At 44.5% G+C, this 10,330-nt stretch overlaps 1 pseudogene; it reads right to left on the bottom strand.

The window, feature by feature from the left end:
- Positions 1 to 2,954: 2,954 nt before the first annotated feature.
- The window catches only part of LOC118241318, a 59,339-nt pseudogene continuing 51,963 nt past the window's right edge, over positions 2,955 to 10,330 (bottom strand).

The following is a 10,330-nucleotide window of genomic DNA, read 5'->3' as shown; positions in this document are numbered from 1 at the left end:
TATGTAATCATTACTCCTTAGCATTTATAACATGAAATGTTAGCAGCTGTATAGTGCTATATGGTTTATAGTTTTTTCTTTTGTAAAGCATATTTGTTAACTGTGTTTTATTATTTCAGTTCTACATTTGTTTTTTAATGGTCACTGTGGAGTTTTTCAGTAGTAGGTCTATGTATCTTCCTTGTGTTGACAGGACGCAAATTCACCCTCCAATTTCCATACCGAGAGTTTCTGTTGCTGGCTTATCTTAGTCATTCTTCTGAGCTCTCCCACCATAATTAGTGTTTCATCCCTATTACCGCAAAGTCCATAATTGAATTTAAATCAGAGGTTGAAAATTCATGTCCTGAAGCCAAAACTATTAAACTTTGAACTAAGGTTTTGTCCTGGAAAATGGCCAATATTGTTTGCTCAGAACTATGAGCCACTTATCACTCCAAGAATGCTGAAAAACAGGTGCTGGGATTAGGGTTCCTAGTTCACAAGTGCACACTCTGTGAACCATCTCAAGAAAGGTCTTCTGGGGGAAACAAAATTTATTGAGGGAAATCTGATTTAGCACAGGAGACCATGCTGGGAGTTTAATTCACCTCAGATGTTTAAGCTTTTATCTGATGCTTTTATCCAAAGCAACTTACAATTATGACTGAGTACACTTGAGGGTTAAGGTCCTTGCTCAGGGGCCCAACAGCAGCAACCTGGCAGTGGTGGGGCTTGAACCAGCAACCTTCCAATTACGAGTGAAGTACCTTAACCACTGAGCTACCACTGCCTGGTGGTACCACTAAACATTTCAAATCAATAGACTACCTTCAATATACACCGATCATCCACGTTAAAACCACTTATAGGGAAAATGAATAACATTGATATATCTCAGCCCTTTGGCACCTGTCAAGGTTCTTGATGTTGATGTGCTGGAAGCAGGAAAATGAGCAACCAATAGGAACTATAGGACATTGACAATTGTGATGCCTAGTTTGGGTCAGAGCACCTCAAAATGGCAGATCTTGTGGGGTGTTCCCAGAAAGCAGCACTTATATACTGGGGTGGGTCAACACACGTTACGCTCCGCAGGGAGATCGACTTGCCTGGCACGAATTTGAATTAAGGGGAACATTGTTCAGAAGGGCATGGCAGCTGTGCTGACCAAAGTAAACTTTGAGGCCAAAAGCTGAAACCAGATGTGTTCAGATTTGATAGTTTGGCCTGTTCACTGTAGTGCTGTTTTCATATGGCAGAGCTGCATCATCCTTTGTAGGGAAAAAGATGAGGACAAAGGGGGGCTATAAGTGCTTCTAAGCGCTCAGCAGTGTTTTATGTAAAGGTCGTATTATTTCCAGAGGGTCAGCGACGCAGTTAGAAAAGCTTCCGCGAGAGAGAGCCCGTCTACTGCTGGCTACTGGTCAGGCATTTGACCCTCCGCCTCTTACCGGAAGAATCTGGTTCGAGAACGATGACCCTTCATTCTGGGAGACGCAGGGTGAGCGAGTCTTGGCTGGCGGGCAAATGAACAGGCTCCAAAAAAAAAAGAAATAATGAGGTTGGAATAGAGCTACAGGCAGGAAACCGAACACAGCAGACTAGTTTTGTCTCCGGTATGGTCAAAATCCAAGAGACGCACAGCTGACTACAGAGCGGTCCTGCAATTTAAGGTTGGTCAGAAAGCACAGGTGAATGAGCCCCTGGGCTGTTGACGCAGACTGCTTGGACAAATGTTCCCTCCCTCATCCTTGGGGAGAATTTTTTGTCAGTATCATCACCATCAGCACATAAAGCTTCTCTGAAATATTAGCTGACTACACAGAAATGGTTTGACATTGCTGTATCAGAAATACAGTGACGTGATAAATTATGGATGAGACCCAGGAAGTTGACTTCCCTTGCATGTGCATGCGTGCGAGAGAGACATAAGCCGTGCTTGCTTAAGCGCGTTCAATGTGCTTCGGCTTTCAGTACTATGGTCTCCTATGTATAAAAACAAAACAAAAAACTATAGAAACCAGCCTTTCACACTTATAAAGGGGGAGACCACTTTGTAAGTCAAATGCCTGATTATATAGCTTCCAACGAGGCATCTGCTCCTCACTGAAGCCAGAACTCTGGGCACTTAATTAAACCAAACAAACGAGTAAATGAACTGTACTCACAGGGAACGAAAGTGGCATAAGAAAGGAGCGCAAAATAGGGGCTTTGCATTAGCAGTCTCACCTTGACTCCTCTTGTTCAAAGATAAGCAAACAATAAATCATCATCGGATTGTGGTGCACAAAGTACGCTCGCCATCCAAAGGAAATTTGACTTGCCTTTGAGAATCAGGCATGTTCATCATCAAAAGGAAGCAATGCAGTTTGTCACTGCATCAGTAGATTCATGACACGAGGCGGATTAGTGCCTCCCAGCCCCATGTTATTAATCTGCTTTTGGCTTTGTGTTGGCTGTTTGGTATCACCTTGTTTAAAGGCCATAGTGAAGTTTGGGCAGAAACTGCCAAATGTCTTCTAGAAAAATTATTTATAGCACTTTCAGCCTGCTTGGAAACAAAGATGTTTTGTACACATTTGTCCCATTTCAGATGATTAGAAAATGAGGACCAAAATCATCCTAAAATATCAGCTGCATGTAAAACAACTATAATATTGATCAGATCCAGTTAGACCAGGTTCGAGGAGAGGAACTGGCTATGGTGATTCATTTGGTTAGCCCATACAACGTAGTCAGAGGATAGAGACAATTTACATCAAATATACAAATGACAACCCTCTGTGCTGTCAGCCATGTCTGATTCTGATCACCAGTGATACCAAACAGGCTGATGTACAAAATGTTTTATTACACTCAGAAACAGATGCCTCACGCTGAACTGAAGTGCGGATATGCACGGCTTTAGCAGTGGAGGACTCCTTAATAATGAAATGAAAATATAGAAGAGAATTTAAAAGTCCCATATGTGGGGGGGAGATTACACTAGAAATCAGGACTGGATGCCAGTCCATAAACTTCAGTATTCACACACAGCACTGAGCAAAGCCTAGAATATAAAATACAATCAGTGAAACAGCAAGGGTTGGAGAACTGAGCCACTCTCTACTAAGGAGCAGACGCTAAAGCTGCTCAGCTGAGCAAAGACCATGGTGGGGGGTTAAATGGAGCAACCTGACTGTCTCCTCCCTCTGCTGTTAAGGCTCACTCTTCCACCGGCTCTTCCCCTTCCTTTCCGCTCTTGTCTTGTTAGTCCCAGAGTTTGATTTGTCCGTCCCAGCCGCAGGTGATGACCTTGGAGGTCTCGTGGGGGTGCCAGAGGGCGCTGATGCACACCTTGTCGTGTGCCTTGAATAGGTGGTACAGCTTGGTGGTCTTCCAGTCCCAGATGTTCAGCTTCCCATCAGAATCACCAGACACCACATAACTACAGTTGGGGGCGATGAGACAAGCACATTATGGCAGCACAGCATGATACTGCGTCCACTATAGACTTACGGTAGATCCATTACTGGAAAGAGAGTCATGTGACTGAGGGGAGCACTTACCTCATATCAGGAGAAAAGTCCACCCGGCAGGCATACCCAGCAACCATGTGGCCCTTAAACACTTTCTTCTTGTTGAGCCTGAACCGATTTTGGGCTCCGAATATCAGGATCTGATTATCCATGGACTGACAGGCTAGCCATTTGCCTACAAGAAAGCAAGCAGACATACAGATAAAGATATCCAGTTCAAAACTGTGCAGTGGTGAACTAAACTTTGTAATGGTAGCAGCGCTGTTTCTAAAGCCAGCTGAGTATCTGATGTGCTCTCGACTCAGACGTCTGCCCACGTGAAGAGGAAGGCAAGGGCATGTAAACAGATCAGCACACAAAATCCCCCTCAAAAGAGAACAAGCACGTGTGAAGGAGCAGAAAAAAGCAACCTCCACCTGCCTTGATACACGTGGCTGTCAGCGAGATCAAAGGTGGCGTTTGCCACTGAAGTAGCGATCCCTTTGATCAGCTCGAGTTGGCACTCGAGTGTGTACTTCAACTGCAAAACAGCTGCTTTTCATCTATTGTGCGTTCTTCGGGAGGCGGCTCCCTGCTCAGTCTGCATGAGCCCCACATTAGGCCCACTAGATAGTCAGTTAAAACTTGCACCAGCCTGCCTGGCTCCCCCTAACGGCGTACGGGCCCAAGCCCTTCAATGCACGCTTTAAAGGAAAATAGAAATTGAAAACAAAAGAAAATAGACTCTAATATATATAAATAAATAAGAAAAAGAATAATGGAAGAAAGGTGAGGAAGAGTTCATTTTTCTGCCTCTTTTCCATTTCGTTCCTACAGTTGGTCTTTATGTGAGTGAGAGAGTACGTAAGATTTCCATAAATTATGCACTACCAGGAAGGAAACAAGATGTGTAAAAACAAAATCTGAGAACTCCGCATGAGACACTGGGGGAAAGAGAAATGGAGTTGAAAAATATTATTTGAAAGGCAAAAAATGCGCACAACTACTCACTTTGGGGAGTGCAAGCCACAAAGAATTTAATGGAAGTCTGAAAGTGGAAAGTAAAGTGGGTGTGTGCATGTGCATGCAGAGGAGGTATTGTACCAGTGAAGCAATGCCCAAGCAAAAGCACACTCACCACTGGGTGATAACGTCACCGCAGGCATCGAATGCATACTGGGCTCCACAATGTACTTGAAATCCACTGGAATGTCCCTAAAAAAACGAGAGGAGGTGTTTATGAAAACCAGACACCTTCAGTTCATGCAATGAGCGCATTTAATGTTTAGCACCAAACTATGGTGTAGAGGAAGCAGACCGGGCCACTTGACCTGCACAAACAAGTGCAAATGATGTGGAGCTACATTTTTAAATATTTGAGCCTCAAACTTATTTTATTGTGGTTTTCCTCCTTTCCTTTCTGTTCTGGCTGTGTAACTAAACACTCTTGATTAGCCAGTGCCACTCTGTTGACAAAGAAGGTAAATTTGTCATCTTTCCTACCCCAAAGAGAGACAGTGGGTTTTGTAGTCCTTCCCAGACTACAAAACGCAAATACTGGCAGAAGCTACAAAATCTACTGAGAAAAATGTAGCTTGTAAGACAATGATACTGCAGTCCAGTCTTATCCTCATCCGTCTCACCACCTAGGGAGCACATGTCAGTGTGGAGTGACTCAAAAAAAAAAAAAGAAAATCTCCAGAAAGTGGAGATTTAAACAGTTAAGACAGTGTATTGATGTGAAAATTCATCAAAAGGCAATGTCGCACAGAAGTTAACAGCAAATTAATGTCTCAGAGCTAATGACACTAGGACAACAAAAAAGAAAATGTGAAAAAGTTCATGTTCTCCTTGATCCATTACACTACTAACAAATCAGATTAATATATTCTCCAAGAGAACTGTACTGCCTGCCTTGAAGTGATATTGGTTTTAGATACAATTTTCTGACAAAAATGACTAATTACTTACAATGGAAGCTCCAAGTTTACTTTTTATCCAGAAAATTAATTCAAGTACCATTGGTCAGACTGTAAATCAGATGAAAAGCTATGAAAATAATTACCAAAGAGTATTCTAAAGGAAATTGGGGCTAAAGTTGTAGGGATGCACAAGATAGGGCAAAGTCACACAAAATAGTATTCAAGTGTTTGGATATACCATTAAGTGCTACTGGATCAACTGTGAGGACATGGAGCTGCATCATGCCTAGACATGGCCGAACCCAAAAACTGCTACATTCATCACATCTGAGAGTAATTGCCCTGTGCCACACACTATACGATACATGATATTTAATGCCTATTTAAAAAGTTACCGTGGCAATAATTAGTGCCCCAGTGTCAAACTACCACCAAGGCCTAAGCTGAAAGCCAATCAACATCTACATGTAAATAAGTCCACTCTAAAGACTCTCGCCAAGAGACAGATAACTGACTAGCCCCAGGTGTTTTATATTTTTGCAGAGGGTTGTTCAATTATGAATCTCTATCGCCATATGCAAATTAGGACAAAATGCAGTAGCACCATATAATCACGGTAAAAGGGTTAAATGTGCCAGTAATTCACATATGAATGTGGAATCTTGTTATTGCAGTGCTATTTGTTATTAATATCTTGTTAAATCTGGCAGTAGGTTTTATGAATTCACTACAGTATCAGAGCAAGAAGGGGACTTGTGAAGGAAAACCACAGAGAGAACATCAATAACTCTGAAGGAGCTACACAGTTCAGTGACTGAGACTGGAGTGAAAATACAATTGTCTATAGCACTTGAGACAGAAATGGAGGTTTTTGGCACTTTCAAAATGCTGCGTGTGCACCACTGCCCGTTCCACAACATTTCTTCAACTGTGACGTATGAGAGAGGCAGCATCATATGTGGGGACGCTTTTCTTCAGCAGAAGCTGGGCTTCTTGTTATAAAGAGAGTTACGAGGACAAATGCATAATGCAAATGCAGATAAGTACTGCAGAACAATCTGCTATAGTCTGCTAAAAAGCTAAAGCTTGGATGAAGTTTCAGCTTTCAGCAGGAAATGATCCCACGCTCAAGGCCAAAGCAATGTAGGAGTGGATGAACAACACAAAAGGTGAGTGAGCTGCACTCAGCCAAGCCAAAGTCCGGATCTCAAACCAACTGAAAACTGGACGTACGATTTGGAAGCTGTTCTATAAGCATTATCCAACCAACCTGAACAACCCGGAGTAAATCTGCAAGGAAGAAAGAGAAAAGCTGTTAACTGCAGCTGTTATTGGTAGCAAAAGTACTGCTACCAAGAACTTGGGTGAAGGGGCTGAGTACACATTTTTAATTATTGTTTTAAAGATCTGCTGACAAATGATGAATATGAAAATTAAAGTTATATCACTAAAAATACTAACTGCAACCACCCACCCACACGTGCTGCCAACCAAGCAGACAGACACACACACACACACATACATACACACACACACACACACACACACACACACACACACACACACACACACACAAGGTTCTTATTTAAAAAGAAAACTATTACGAGTGTCTTGGAATTGAGCTGACAACCACCCTTCCTGTAGCAATCTATCAGGTAATCAGCAAGTGAAAGAACATAGCAACAGCACAAAGTCTAGGCTTTCACAAAGGCCTGCGCTATGGAATTACTAGGAGCTCCCATCTTCCCCTGCTTTCACTCTGCCAGCAGCTCTGGAGGGAAAAATAGGTAAATGACATGTGGGTGTGTAAGTGATTCAAGATTTATTCTATTCACCAAAGAAAACCACACCATTACATTTCACTAATGGACAAATTTTCCACCTTTTCCCTACAGCGCTGATTCACCATCTCTCTCTTTCTTGCTCTTTACACACACACACACACACACACACACACACACACATTGTGAGTCTGAATACTAGACACCCAACACAACAGACAAATCCACGTTATGGCTCAGCAAAGCACACTGTGCTCAAATGTTTGCTGGCCAAGCTGGGGGGGGGGGTGGCAGCAACAATAAAGCTTCTAGAAATGCAGCTCAAGAGCAGAAACCTCTACAAACCAGCCACTCTGAAGATGTTCCTCACTGAGTGTGAACGTGTGTGCACGCATGTGCAAGCAAAGATGGTAATTTTTTCCCACACCTCTGCCCATGGCATTGTTAGGAAACCAACATTCTTCCATGGCTCAGGAAGTGGAGTGGAGGTGCAGAACTAGCCTAGCGGGCGGCTGGGTGGGGCATCCGCGGGGCTGATGAGACCGTGCTAGACCGGCTCGTAAAACGAGAGCGTGGACCACTGGGGAAGAAGGTGGCAGCATGACCACGATCACCACTGCATGAACTGTGACCTGCAGCTTTTGTGAGGGGCCCAGAGCAATGGAGACTCCTCAAGCAGGGAGGTCTCATGGCAAAGAACTTATTTACCTCGGTTCTGCATGCAATTACAATATTAAAACAGTGCATTTGCTTAATGTCTTTTACAGATTATACTGCACACAGATGGTGACATGGCCAGCTGGAGCGTGTCTATACACACAGTTTAAGTCAATGTTTTGCATTTGAAAATGAAACATTTTAAATATGCATCTAAAAACTTTCCCGATATGCACTGAATCCAACTACTGCTGGCCAATTCTGCATTTGACTCACACATTAACCAGCAACCCATCAAGTTCACTGTGGTCACATACAACACACCAAGTTAAAATCAATATGAGAAACAAAAGGTTGTTCATTCATATGTGAATGTGGCACCGCCCACTCACCACTCCCACACGCGCAAGCTTGTCATCGGAGGTGCTGACGAAGCGGCGGTTCTCGTCCACAAACGTGATGGTGTTGACGGCTCCCAGGTGGCGGTGATACTCCTGCACCACCTCCCCAGAGCAGATGTCCCACTAGGTAGGTGACAGCGGGGCAGGAACAGGGCTTTATTCTCCACACACACACACACACACACACACACACATACAAACACATACAAACACATACAAACACATACAAACACATACAAACACACTCTAATGTATCCCTACGGTAGCAGATCAGATGATGACTTTTGGTCTCTGCCTGTGACAGACACTGATGAGATGGAGCTGGAGACTGAGGGAAGGAGAGGTGAGTAGTTTTTCAGCTTTGATTATTTACTCCCATCATGTTTGCTGCTGAAGGACTGCACTCATTCGCTCTCCTCCTCAACTTCTCCCTCATGTGAATCTATCCATCCTTCAGTACCCCTCCTCCTCACATTGCACATACACACACAAACACTCTCTCCTTCTATTGAGGGAAGCACAGAGCGTGAAATAAGGTCCTGTCTTCAGATTTACTGAGGGTAACCAAGGCTTCTCTTGGGTGTGGGTTTGGGGATGTGCGAGCATGCATGTGTGGACAGTCTAACACCTAAAAACTAACAGCAAGATGAACGGTAAGGACAGTCTTAGGCAGTCTATCTCAGGCATGTGCACACGTACACCCCCCCGCCCATGCATGCATATAGCTTACCTGCACAATCTTCTTGTCCGACATTCCGGCAACAAACAGGTTTTGTTTGTCCTCGTCTGGGTTAAACTTTACACAGTAGGGGACTTTCCTGTTAGTGAACCTGGAGATGCACTGACCTGAAGGCAGAAAGAATTCTGTCAAGAGTGGCCAGCAGACACGAACATCCTCCACCCCTCAACCTCTTTCAGCACACAGGAGGTGCACTCCTCTCCCCAGAGGAGTACGGAGTTGGAAGGAAGCAGGCCGCCTGAGTGAGTGAATCATAAGCTCAGACACGGATGGCACTGATCAAAGCACAGCGGTGCGAGTTACCCCACATCCGGTTTCAGAATCTGACCCAAGAACAACCCTGTGCGCCCTGTACGAGTGGCTCCTCCTAGTGGAGGAGCAGAGAGAAGGGACGAGTATATGCTGGTGAAGGAGACTCCCATCCGTACAGAGACGTGACTGGCAGAGTGCATGACTGGCAGAGTGCTTCTTTAAAGACGCCAACTACAGAAAAGTTGCATGCCAACTCAATGTGAGAGAAACACTTGGAAGCTAGGGAGGCACAGAAAACAGGTTGGTCTCCAAAAGGTGTGTGCGTGGTGCTCACCTGTCTCAGAGTCCCACAGCTTGAGGTAGCGATCGTAACCGGCGCTGAGGAATTGAGTTCCAGCGTTGTTGAAGCAGATGTCGCGCACTGCCTTACTGTGACCTGCAGCAAGGAGAAGGGCCATGGAGAAAGCAAGCCATTAGCATTTGCCTTCATCTGTTCTGACACTGTTGTGTCCCGGACAAGCACATATAATAAGGTAGACTGAGATCACCAGCGGAAAATGACATGAGAACAAGAAGTATAATGTGACAGTACATGTGAGAGAGAATGTGAAAGAGAGAGATACACCGACAGAGTATCCTGCTCTATTCTTTTCTCTTTGTACATGGAACATGTGTGACAGTTATGAGACAAAACTTGCTGTGGACCACCCAGCACTGGTTTGGAGGGGTTTCTGCAACAGCTGGCGAATGTAACCGGGACGGTGCCCCACAGATACTGGCTTGGGTAGCAGGGACCCCTTAACAACGCCTCCAGTGAGCCGGTGCTCATGCTGCGGGGCTCGATCGCCCGGCAACCGCCTCATTGTTGAATAATACACGATGGATGGATCTCGACAAGCACAACCGGACCAGTAGAAAAGCCCGTTTCGACTTTACTCCACTTTGTCTATAGGCTGGGAAAACATTAGAAGATTCTGTACACGTTACCTGCACGCTCCCTCATGAAACCATAACACAAGCAAAAACATTCTGGTGGTATCTGACAAAGCTCAATAAAGAGAACAGAGGAGGGAGAGACAGAGGGAAGCAGGGAAAGAGG

This window comes from Electrophorus electricus, chromosome 5, assembly GCF_013358815.1.
Source record: "Electrophorus electricus isolate fEleEle1 chromosome 5, fEleEle1.pri, whole genome shotgun sequence".
NCBI classification, from domain to species: Eukaryota; Metazoa; Chordata; class Actinopteri; order Gymnotiformes; family Gymnotidae; genus Electrophorus; species Electrophorus electricus.
This window is presented reverse-complemented; position numbering and strand designations above follow the sequence as displayed.